The following is a 12,407-nucleotide window of genomic DNA, read 5'->3' as shown; positions in this document are numbered from 1 at the left end:
GTATTACAGGTACTGCACTGCAGTGGTTTGTATCATATCTATCTAATAGACTCCAATTTGTACATGTAAATGGAGAGTCCTCTTCAGACACTAAGGTCAATTATGGTGTTCCACAGGGTTCAGTGCTAGGACCAATTCTATTTACATTATACATGCTTCCCCTAGGCAACATCATTAGAAGACATAGCATAAATTTTCACTGCTATGCAGATGACACGCAGCTCTATCTATCCATGAAGCCAGGTAACACACACCAATTAGTTAAACTGCAGGAATGTCTTAAAGACATAAAGACCTGGATGGCCGCTAACTTTCTGCTTCTTAATTCAGATAAAACTGAGGTTATTGTACTCGGCCCTGAAAATCTTAGAAATATGGTATCTAAGCAGATTCTTACTCTGGATGGCATTACCTTGGCCTCCAGTAACACTGTGAGAAACCTTGGAGTCATTTTTGACCAGGACATGTCCTTCAACGCACATATTAAACAAATATGTAAGACTGCTTTCTTCCATTTGCGCAACATCTCTAAAATTAGAAATATCCTGTCTCAGAGTGATGCTGAAAAACTAGTTCATGCATTTATTACTTCCAGGCTGGACTACTGTAATTCACTATTATCAGGATGTCCTAAAAACTTGCTGAAAAGCCTTCAGCTAATCCAAAATGCTGCAGCAAGAGTACTGACAGGGACTAGAAAGAGAGAGCATATTTCTCCTGTTTTGGCTTCCCTTCATTGGCTTCCTGTTAAATCCAGAATTGAATTCAAAATCCTGCTCCTCACATACAAGGTCTTAAATAATCAGGCCCCATCTTATCTTAATGACCTTGTAGTACCATATCACCCTATTAGAGCACTTCGCTCTTGCACTGCAGGCCTACTTGTTGTTCCTAGAGTATTTAAAAGTAGAATGGGAGGCAGAGCCTTCAGTTTTCAGGCCCCTCTTCTGTGGAACCAACTTCCAGTTTGGATTCGGGAGACAGACACTATCTCTACTTTCAAGATTAGGCTTAAAACTTTCCTTTTTGCTAAAGCATATAGTTAGGGCTGGACCAGGTGACCCTGAATCCTCCCTTAGTTATGCTGCAATAGACGTAGGCTGCCGGGGATTCCCATGATGCATTGAGTTTTTCCCTTCCAGTCACCTTTCTCACTCACTATGTGCTAATAGACCTCTCTGCATCGAATCATATCTGTTATTAATCTCTGTCTCTCTTCCACAGCATGTCTTTCATCCTGTTTTCCTTCTTTCACCCCAACCGGTCGCAGCAGATGGCCGCCCTCCCTGAGCCTGGTTCTGCCGGAGGTTTCTTCCTGTTAAAAGGGAGTTTTTCCTTCCCACTGTCGCCAAAGTGCTTGCTCATAGGGGGTCATATGATTGTTGGGTTTTTCTCTGTATTTATTATTGTGCTATCTACTGTACAATATAAAGCGCCTTGAGGCGACTTTTGTTGTGATTTGGCGCTATATAAATAAAATTGAATTGAATTGAACTTTTACCTGTTCCCATGCAAGGGGTGACTGAAGCATGCACAGTAAGTTGGGATACACCCAGCACGCCCCTGCGGGCGGTTTATCCTTCAAGCTCGGGTCCTCTACCAGAAGCCTGGGAGCTTGAGGGTCCTGCGCAGTATCTTAGCTGTTCCCAGGACTGCGCTCTTCTGGACAGAGATCTCCGATGTTGTTCCCGGGATCTGCTGGAGCCACTTGCCTAGCTTGGGAGTCACCGCACCTAGTGCTCCGATTACCACGGGGACCACCGTTACCTTCACCCTCCACATCCTCTCGAGCTCTTCTCTGAGCCCTTGGTATTTCTCCAGCTTCTCGTGTTCCTTCTTCCTGATATTGCTGTCATTCGGAACCGCTACATCGATCACTACAGCCGTCTTCTTCTGTTTGTCTACCACCACTATGTCCGGTTGGTTAGCCACCACCATTTTGTCCGTCTGCATCTGGAAGTCCCACAGGATCTTAGCTCGGTCATTCTCCATCACCCTTGGGGGCATCTCCCATTTTGACCTCGGGACTTCCAGGTTATACTCGGCACAGATGTTCCTGTACACTATGCCGGCCACTTGGTTATGGCGTTCCATGTATGCCTTGCCTGCTAGCATCTTGCACCCTGCTGTTATGTGCTGGATTGTCTCTGGGGCATCTTTACACAGCCTGCACCTGGGGTCTTGCCTGGTGTGATAGACCCCAGCCTCTATGGATCTTGTACTCAGAGCTTGTTCTTGTGCTGCCATGATTAGTGCCTCTGTGCTGTCTTTCAGTCCAGCTTTGTCCAGCCACTGGTAGGATTTCTGTATATCAGCCACCTCCTCTATCTGCCGGTGGTACATACCGTGCAGGGCCTGTCCTTCCATGATGGTTCCTCGCCTTCCTCCTCTTTCTTGGGTTTCTGCTGCCTGAGGTATTCACTGAGCACGCTGTCAGTTGGGGCCATCTTCGTGATGTATTCGTGGATGTTTCTTGTCTCATCCTGGACTGTGGTGCTGACACTCACCAGTCCCCGGCCCCCTTCCTTCCGCTTAGCGTACAGCCTCAGGGTGCTGGACTTGGGGTGAAACCCTCCATGCATGGTAAGGAGCTTTCTTGTCTTTATGTCAGTGGCTTCTATCTCCTCCTTTGGCCAGCCTATGACCCCAGCAGGGTACCTGATCACGGGCAGGGCGTAGGTGTTGATGGCCCGGATCTTGTTCTTACCATTCAGCTGACTCCTCAGGACTTGCCTGACCCTCTGCAGGTACTTGGTGGTTGTAGCTTTCCTAGCGGCCTCTTCGTGGTTCCCATTCGCTTGCGGGATCCCCAGGTACTTGTAACTGTCCTCTATGTCTGCAATGTTGCCTTCTGGTAGTTCAGTCCCCTCAGTTCTGACTACCTTCCCTCTCTTTGTTACCATCCGACTACACTTCTCCAGTCCGAATGACATTCCAATGTCATTGCTGTATAGCCTGGTAGTGTGGATCAGTGAATCGATGTCTCGTTCACTCTTGGCATACAGCTTGATGTCATCCATGTACAGGAGGTGGCTGACAACCGCTCCGTTCCGTAGTCGGTATCCGTAGCCAGTCTTGTTAATGATCTCACTGAGGGGGTTCAGGCCTATGCAGAACAGCAGTGGGGACAGAGCATCTCCTTGGTAGATCCCGCACTTGATGGTGACTTGTGCTATGGGCTTGGAGTTGGCCTCTAGTGTTGTACGCCACATCCCCATTGAGTTCCTGATGAAGGCTCTTAGGGTCCTGTTGATCTTGTACAATTCTAGGCATTCCAGTATCCAGCTGTGGGGCATTGAGTCATAGGCCTTCTTGTAATCAATCCAGGCTGTGCACAGGTTGGTCAGTCTGGTCTTGCAGTCTCAGCTGACTGTTCTGTCTACCAGTAGCTGGTGTTTTCCGCCTCTGGTATTCTTGCCAAACCCTTTCTGTGCCCCGCTCATGTATTGACCCATGTGCCTGTTCATCTTAGCCGATATGATGCCTGACAGGAGCTTCCATGTAGTACTGGGGCAGGTTATTGGTCGGTAGCTGGATGGGACCGGTCCCTTCTTGGGGTCCTTGGGGATCAGGACCGTCCGACCTTCGGTTAGCCATTCCGGGTGTCTCTCGTTAACTAGCAGCTGGTTCATTTGTGCTGCCAGACGCTCGTGGAGTGCAGTCAGCTTCTTCAGCCAGTAGGCGTGAACCATGTCGGGGCCTGGTGCTGTCCAACTCTTCATACTGGAGACCCTTTCTTGGATGTGTCTGTGAAGGTTCTCAGTCATCCAGGTCATCGTAGTCAAAGGAGTTTGCAAAGAAAAGCGTCTGGACTTCTTTGAGTTGCTTGAAGACGTTTCACCTCTCATCCAAGAAGCTTCTTCAGTTCTAAGGTCAAATGGCCGAGAGTCCCAGATTTAAACCCAGTGGGAGTATCCCCCCAAGGAGGGACAAAGGACCCCCTGGTGATCCTCTAATCACATGAGCCAAGGTGTGAAAGCGGGTGTGGGACCTAATCAGCCAGGGTTTCGGGTGAGCTCATTGTGAAACCTGGCCCCACCCTATCATGTGATTTCCTGAGGTCAGATGGCCCAGGATGTGAGTGGGCGTTAAGGCGTCTGGGGAGGGAACTCAAAACTGGATTATAGATGGCAGACAGTTGGTGTCGTAAACCACCGCCTCTGTTCAAAGATGGTCGCTCACAGTGGACATAGATAGCCTCTTTCACTCCTCTTTCAAACCATCTGTCCTCTCTGTCCAACATGTGAACATTGGCATCCTCGAAAGAGTGACCTTTATCCTTAAGATGCAGATGGACTGCTGAGTCTTGCCCTGTGGAGGTGGCTCTTCTATGTTGTGCCATGCGCTTGTGAAGTGGCTGTTTGGTCTCTCCAATGTAGAGGTCTGGGCATTCCTCACTGCACTGTACAGCATACACCACGTTGTTCAGTCTGTGTTTTGGAGTTTTGTCTTTCGGGTGAACCAGTTTGTGTCTGAGTGTGTTGCTGGGTCTGAAGTACACTGGGATGTCGTGCTTGGAGAAAACTCTCCTGAGTTTCTCTGATACACCGGCTACATAGGGGATGACAATGTTGTTGCGTCTGTCTTTCTTATCCTCCCTCGCTGGTGTCTGATCTTCTTTTCTGTGCCTCTTTGCTGACTTTATGAATGCCCAGTTAGGATAACCACATGTTTTCAGTGCTTCCTTTACATGTGTGTGTTCTTTCTTTTTCCCTTCAGGCTTAGAGGGAACAAGTTCTGCCCGGTGGTGTAGGGTCCTAATTACTCCAAGTTTGTGTTCCAGAGGGTGATGGGAGTCAAAGAGGAGGTACTGGTCCGTGTGTGTGGGCTTCCGGTAAACTTCAATGTTGAGGTTGCCATTCTCTTCAATGTGCACAGCGCAGTCCAGGAAAGGCAAACAATTATCCTTAGTGTCTTCCCTGGTGAACTTGATGTTTTTATCCACGGCGTTAATGTGCGCAGTGAAGGATTCCACTTCTTGTGTCTTGATTTTGACCCAGGTGTCGTCTACATATCTGTACCAGTGGCTGGGTACTCTCCCTTTAAAAGAGTCAAGAGCCTTTCTTTCCACTTCCTCCATGTAAAGGTTGGCTACAATAGGTGACACAGGGGAGCCCATGGCACAGCCATGTTTTTGTCTGTAGAAGCCTTCGTTGTATTTGAAGTATGTTGTGGTAAGGCAGAGGTCTAACAGTGTGCAAATCTGATCGGGTGTGAAGTTGGTCCTGTCTTCCAAGGAGCTGTCTTCTTGTAGTCGTTTTCTGACAGTCTCCACTGCTTCCGTGGTGGGTATGCAAGTGAAGAGAGAGACTACGTCAAAGGACACCATGGTTTCATCTGGATCCAGGGTAAGTTTCTGGACCTTGTCGGTGAAGTCGGTGGAGTTCTTGATGTGGTGTGGGGTGTTCCCCACGAGAGGTGCCAGGATGGTAGCAAGGTGTTTCGCAATGTTATAAGTGGCTGAGTTTATGCTACTGACTATGGGTCTGAGTGGGACCCCTTCCTTGTGGATCTTAGGAAGTCCATAAATGCAGGGTATGGCATCCCCTGGATAAAGGCGGTGATATTTGAGGCGGTCAATGATTTTGTCCTTTTCAAGGTCTTGAAGGCAAGCTATAACTTTCTTTTTTGTAGCTGCTTGTGGGGTCTCGTTTTAAAGCTTCGTAGGTGTTGTTGTCACTGAGGAGAGTAGTGATCTTTGTGTGGTAATCTGTTGTGTTTAGGACCACGGTGCACCTTCCCTTATCCGCTGGTAATATAGTGATGTTGTGGTCTTTGCTCAGGGAAGCGACGGCCTTCTTTTCTTGTAGTGTGAGGTTAGACGGAGGGACTTTGGCACTGGAGAGGGTGGCTGAGACTTTCATCCTGATTTGCTCTGCTTCGGTCTGTGATAATTTATTAATCCGTATGGCGGTTTCTGTGGCTGTGATGAGGTCCACTATGGGCAACTGTTGCGGAGAAATGGCGAAATTGAGTCCTTTGGCTAAAACCTTCTTTTCAGGGTCAGTGAGATTCCGGTCTGAAAAGTTCTTTACCCATTTCTCCCGACTGTCTTCAGGTGTGTTTTCTTCTCTGAGTTGTGTGGTTTCAGACTGAGGAGTGTGGGTTTTTGAAAGCAAGGTGTGAAATTTCCTGCGTTGTCTTTCTTTTCCTTGAGAGTGTTGGGCCCGCTGAGCCTTGTCCACAAACTTGTGAACCTCTTCTAAGATTGGAGAGGGTAGAAGGGTTTCCAATTCCTGCAGAGTCTGGCTGATCTTGATCTGGGGCGCATCTATAGTGAAATGGACCTGTCTTATCCTTTCACTTAGAAGGTGATTCTGTGCTCTCTGTAGAATCAAGTCTGCTCTGTGTCCCCTGACAGTGGATCCAAGACGCAAGCTCTTAGGAACAACTCTGCTTTGTCTGCATCTTAGGTTGAAACGAAGGTGGTTCCTATAATCCGCCAGTTTCCTTGATTCCCTTTCATACTCCCGTACCAGTTGAAGGGTGTTCCTCCCAAAATGTACGGCAATATGTCTGTGAAGGTTCTCAGTCATCCAGGTCATCGTAGTCAAAGGAGTTTGCAAAGAAAAGCGTCTGGACTTCTTTGAGTTGCTTGAAGACGTTTCACCTCTCATCCGAGAAGCTTCTTCAGTTCTAAGGTCAAATGGCCGAGAGTCCCAGATTTAAACCCAGTGGGAGTATCCCCCCAAGGAGGGACAAAGGACCCCCTGGTGATCCTCTAATCACATGCGCCAAGGTGTGAAAGCGGGTGTGGGACCTAATCAGCCAGGGTTTCGGGTGAGCTCATTGTGAAACCTGGCCCCACCCTATCATGTGATTTCCTGAGGTCAGATGGCCCAGGATGTGAGTGGGCGTTAAGGCGTCTGGGGAGGGAACTCAAAACTGGATTATAGATGGCAGACAGTTGGTGTCTTTCTTGGATGTCTGCCACTGTGATGGTTACTGGACCCTGTTCAGGGAGGTCGCTATGGTCTGCCCTCAGATCCACTAGCCACTGAGCATTGCCGTTATGGGTTGCGTCCTTCTCCCATATGCTCTTCCAGTATTGCTCCGTCTCCAGCCTTGGTGGTGCTGTTCTCTTATTGTTCCCTTGCCACTGACAGTACACCTTTGCTGGTTCTGTGGAGAACAGCTGGTTTATTCTCCTGCCTTCTCTGGTGTACCTCCTCAAGCGGCTGGCCAAGGCTGTGAGTCTTTGCTTGGCAGTTTCCAAGGCCTCAGGTATAGACAGCTTGCTGTATTTCTTATGCACCTTCTTTGTCGCGCCTTTCTGCTACTCCGTTAGTTGGCTAACCTCCCTCCGTGCTACTTTGATCTTGCCCTCTAGCCTCCTTCTCCAGGGAGGGTACTGCCCCTTGTGGCTGTTCAACTTGTAGCCAAGCATCTCACTGATCACTGCTGCCGTAGTGTAGATCAGCTTGTTAGTGTCGGTAATCGTGGTTGTAGGTATCATCCGTAGTGCTGCATTAACATCATCTAGCAGACCTTCTGAGGGTACTTCACGTAATCTTGGTAACCGGCTAGGGGGGATCCAGGTTTCAAGCTTGGCCATGATCCTATCTTTCAGGTCAGTTCCTCTCGCACTCAACGATCCTTCTATCGCACTTGGGGCTATGTACCCAATCTCGGGTGGGGGTGATGATATCTCCCCCCTGACCTGGCGTCCTGACTCCTCCTTGCCGTAGCATTTATGTTGTACCTCGTCAATCTCTAGCTGTGAGAGCAGTCCCTTCTTTCGAATGTTGGAACACTGAGCTACTAGTTGTTTCGCCGTCATTGTGGATGTTGGGTATCGAAGAATCCATAGGTCCCTCATCCTATTCATGTAACCCCTTCCGCCAGGGTTACTTGCGTAGTAGCATTCCAACAACGCCCTGTTTTTGTCTCTTGCCCACCGATGCCTTCTTGTTCCAGTAGCCCACTTGTCGTCAGGGTGCCCTGGTTCCTCAACACCTGACGCGGACCTTGTTGATCCGGGCGACATCCGAGCCGGCATGCCTTCATATTTATCTGTCTCGCTCATGTCTGCGGTAGGCTCACTTAGCATAGGGGGTCTAGCCTTAGGACCCTTACTGGATACAGACGCCCCAGGCAGGAATCGAACTTGCGATCTTCTGCTCCAAAGGCGTGTATAGTCTAAGGTATGTGTGTGTGTGTCTCTCTCTCTCTCTCTCTCTCTCTCTCTCTCTCTCTCTCTCTCTCTCTCTCTCTCTCTCTCTCTCTCTGTCTGTGTGTGTATATGTATATAGAGATATCTCTATATATCTTTTTTTAATTATTTATCGCTTTTATAGCCGTGGTCTCTCATCTTGTAATTTACTATTACTACTCTAAAATATGGATTACATCTGAAATAATCAAATACATGAAATAGAATGATTAATAGTACATTTCCCTTTTTTTAGGAAATGACCTGTATGTATCTGTATGAAATCAATAAAAGAATCAAATACTGCATTATCTTTAGTTACATTGATAATATTTATTTATGGACAAACAGTGGAGAAATATCGCTGTTGCTTTCGTATAAATGAAGCGGACATACCTGAGTGGCCGCGATCTAATCCTGTTTACATAAAGTAAGCCTGCTCCCAAGCAGGTTTACGCTTACGGATCTGTTGCTATGACAGCAAGTCCTGGATGAGCTTCGGAGAACCGAATGATCCAAGATCACGCGAAATCGTCAACAATCAAATCCAGCTAACTTACTTAGCGAGGTACGAAGAACGGACCCCCGGATCCTTCTCCTACTCAGCCATGATGTTGTGATTGATGCAGAATGTGGTCTGGCATTATCTTGTTGAAAAATGCAGGGTCTTCCCTGAAAGAGATGACGTCTGGATGGGAGCATATGTTGTTCTAGAACCTGAATATATTTTTCTGCATTGATGGTGCCTTTCCAGACATGCAAGCTGCCCATGCCACATGCACTCATGCAACCCCATACCATCAGAGACGCAGGCTTCTGAACTGAGCGTTGATAACAACTTGGGTTGTCCCTGTCCTCTTTGGTCCGGATGACATGGCGTCCCACATTTCCAAAAAGAACTTCAAATTGTGACTCGTCTGCCCACAGAACAGTCTTCCATTTTGCCACACTCCATTTTACATGATCCCTGGCCCAGTGAAAACACCTGAGCTTGTGGATCTTGCTTAGAAATGGCTTCTTCTTTGCACTGTAGAGTTTCAGCTGGCAACGGCGGATGGCGCGGTGGATTGTGTTCACTGACAATGGTTTCTGGAAGTATTCCTGAGCCCATTCTGTGATTTCCTTTACAGTAGCATTCCTGTTTGTGGTGCAGTGTCGTTTAAGGTCCCGGAGATCACGGGTGTCCAGTATGGGTTTACGCCCTTGACCCTTACGCACAGAGATTGTTCCAGATTCTCTGAATCTTCAGATGATGTTATGCACAGTTGATTTGGTACCCAGCAATTTTTTGCTGGGTAACACCTTTCTGATATTGCTCCACTATCTTTCTGCGCAACATTGTGGGAATTGGTGATCCTCTACCCATCTTGGCTTCTGAGAGACACTGCCACTCTGAGAAGCTCTTTTTATACCCAATCATGTTGCCAATTAACCTAATTAGTGTTAATTGGTCTTCCAGCTCTTCATTATGCTCAAATTTACTTTTTCCAGCCTCTTATTGCTACTTGTCCCAACTTTTTTGGGATTTGTTGACACCGTGAAATTTTGAATCAACATATTTTTCCTTTAAAATGATACATTTTCTCAGATTAAACTTTTGATCTGTCACCTACGTTCTATTCTGAATGGAATATTGACATTTGCCATCTCCACATCATTGCATTCAGTTTTTATTCACAATTTGTTTAGTGTCCCAACTTTTTTGGAATCCCGTTTGTATTTCCATAATACATATAACTATATAATGCACCTTGAGTTGACATTTGTTGTGAACTATTCATACATTAATAAAATTGGGTGAAATATGTATTTAATATAGTAATGATATGGGTGTTGGTCAAAATAAATGTTCAAGTAAGTCTTTGCTTGTTTGCCTTATCAGCTTGTGATTTCCATCAATTTGCCACAATGAGTTTTGACCTGCCACCTGATATGATAAATGGTAAATGGCCTGTATTTATATAGCGCTTTAATAGTCCCTAAGGACCCCAAAGCGCTTTACATATCCAGTCATCCACCCATTCACACACACATTCACACACTGGTGATAGCAAGCTACATTGTAGCCACAGCCACCCTAGGGCGCACTGACAGAGGCGAGGCTGCCGGACACTGGCGCCACCGGGCCCTCTGACCACCACCAGTAGGCAACGGGTGAAGTGTCTTGCCCAAGGACACAACGACCGAGACTGTCCAAGTCGGGGCTCGAACCGGCAACCTTCCAATTACAAGGCGAACTCCCAACTCTTGAGCCACGATCGTTCCAGTCTTGGCAAAACTGCTTGAACAGCAGCTGCACCACGATTTATCCACAAGATGCTTGCTCGAACCCTTGTTCTCTGTACACATAGTTCACATGCTCGCAGGGATGCTCAGACAGCCTCTGGAGCAATCTGTGCCACAAGTTCATCCAAGGCACTGTTTGTCATATACGGATAAAGTGAAAAAAACAAAAACAAAAACACGTTAAAAGTAATTTATAACAATCCCAAACAGCACATTTAAGTACTTGACATATGATGCAAACATATTCTCACATAATTACATGATTTTCCACATCAAAACTTTCACAATTATTTTTTTCACTAGCCGGACCACATCCTTACGGCAGATTACATTACGTTACATTTCACTGTGTGTTATACCTGTATAACTATGCATGTGACGAATAAAGAACCTTGAACCTTGGATGATGTGAGAAAGAACTGAGGCTGCGCTTTGGAAGCCTTGATGTAGAAGCCTTCATAAATGATGTAAGATGCAACATTGAAAAGGTAAAGTTGCATGGGCATGTTGAGGTGTCAAATGTTGGACATAAACGTACAAGCAACAGTTTCCAGAAATTTTTCATCTTTGCCTGGAGTCCTGCAAGGGATCAACAAATGTGAAGAGGAGGAAGCCACCACCTTCCAGTGCAAACGGTGACTCTGACGTGTGTGTGTGTGTGTTCCTGCAAGTGGAAAATCTCTGTGCTGCTCCATGATCTGCTATTACTGTAAAAAACAAACAAGCAAACAGTCCATTGGAATGAATGGAGATGCTCTACCTTGTGCATGTGGCTGCTAAGTTCTGTGCTTGCAGGTTGTTGAATTTATTCTCAAGCTATTTAATTGTGCATGTGAAGTTAAATAATTTGCTTCGACTGTTTTTTTTTCTCACGTACAACAAAAACATCACACGCATGATGGAAAAATAATTCCATTGTTTTCTCTACATTGGCAAACACAATTGATCCCTACAGTGCAAAGCTTGCAGTTTTTTGGACTGTGGAGGTAACATTAAGTAAAAGGAGTCTAAAGAGCTTCTGTACTTCTAAAGTTTCTTGAAGACGTTTCATCTCTCATCTGAGAAGCTTCTTCAGTTCTTTTATGTTTTTTGGGGGTTTTTTTGCCTGTCCTATTTGGTTCTTTAGCCATCAGAATTGTTTTCTAAAGGCCAAGAAAGATGCCCAGTAGATTTACTTTACCAAGTGGATCATCACGGCCTTGCCGTATTGGTCCATTTGACCTTTGTTGTATTTATTTATTTATTTATTTATTTTAAGTTATCACAGATGGGACAGAGATGACTGGGGGATAAGAAAGGGAGAAAGAAAGAAAGGGAGGGAAAGAAAAACAGGGGAAGAGGGACAGTAAGAGAAGACAATTAAAAAAGGAAAAAAAATCACCAGGATTACATGTTGAGAGAGAGAAAACAAGCAAAGCGACGGGAACAGAATACACACAACATTATTGCAATACTCTAAATGAATGTAAGTAACAGTAAATACTAAATATTGAATGTTATTGTGCAGCACGCAAGATCGACAGTGAACAATTTTCTTTGAGGTAGCAGCCAATAAAGGAGTAGTTTGTGTCTGTGAACACTGCTAGATTTGCTCCCCCAGCCAGGTCATTAATCAGGAGGAGATCCAGGCCCCAGACATCCAGAGGCCCCCAGAGCGCGAGAGCCCATTGAGGACTATCTGAGGAGCAAATGTGCCACCCTTCTGGAAAGAACAGAGGAGAGCCTCAAACGTGGGGTCCCCCGACAGCCATCGTGCAGAAGCCACAGGGGGCTGCAGTGACGTGCCCGTGGGCTCTGCCGGCAACCAGTCGTGCCAGAGTGGACCGAGCCCTAGGCCAGAGAGATCCAAGGGCCCCCCAGCCCCCAGAAGGGGCCCGACTGAGCCACGGGCACCTGGCCCTGCCAAGAAGCCACCAGAAGTGAGCCGGTACATACCTCAGCACCCAGCTCTGGACACCGTGAACCACCA

This window comes from Oreochromis niloticus, linkage group LG11 (assembly GCF_001858045.2).
Source record: "Oreochromis niloticus isolate F11D_XX linkage group LG11, O_niloticus_UMD_NMBU, whole genome shotgun sequence".
In the NCBI taxonomy this organism is placed as follows: Eukaryota; Metazoa; Chordata; class Actinopteri; order Cichliformes; family Cichlidae; genus Oreochromis; species Oreochromis niloticus.
Note: the sequence above shows the minus strand (reverse complement) of the source record.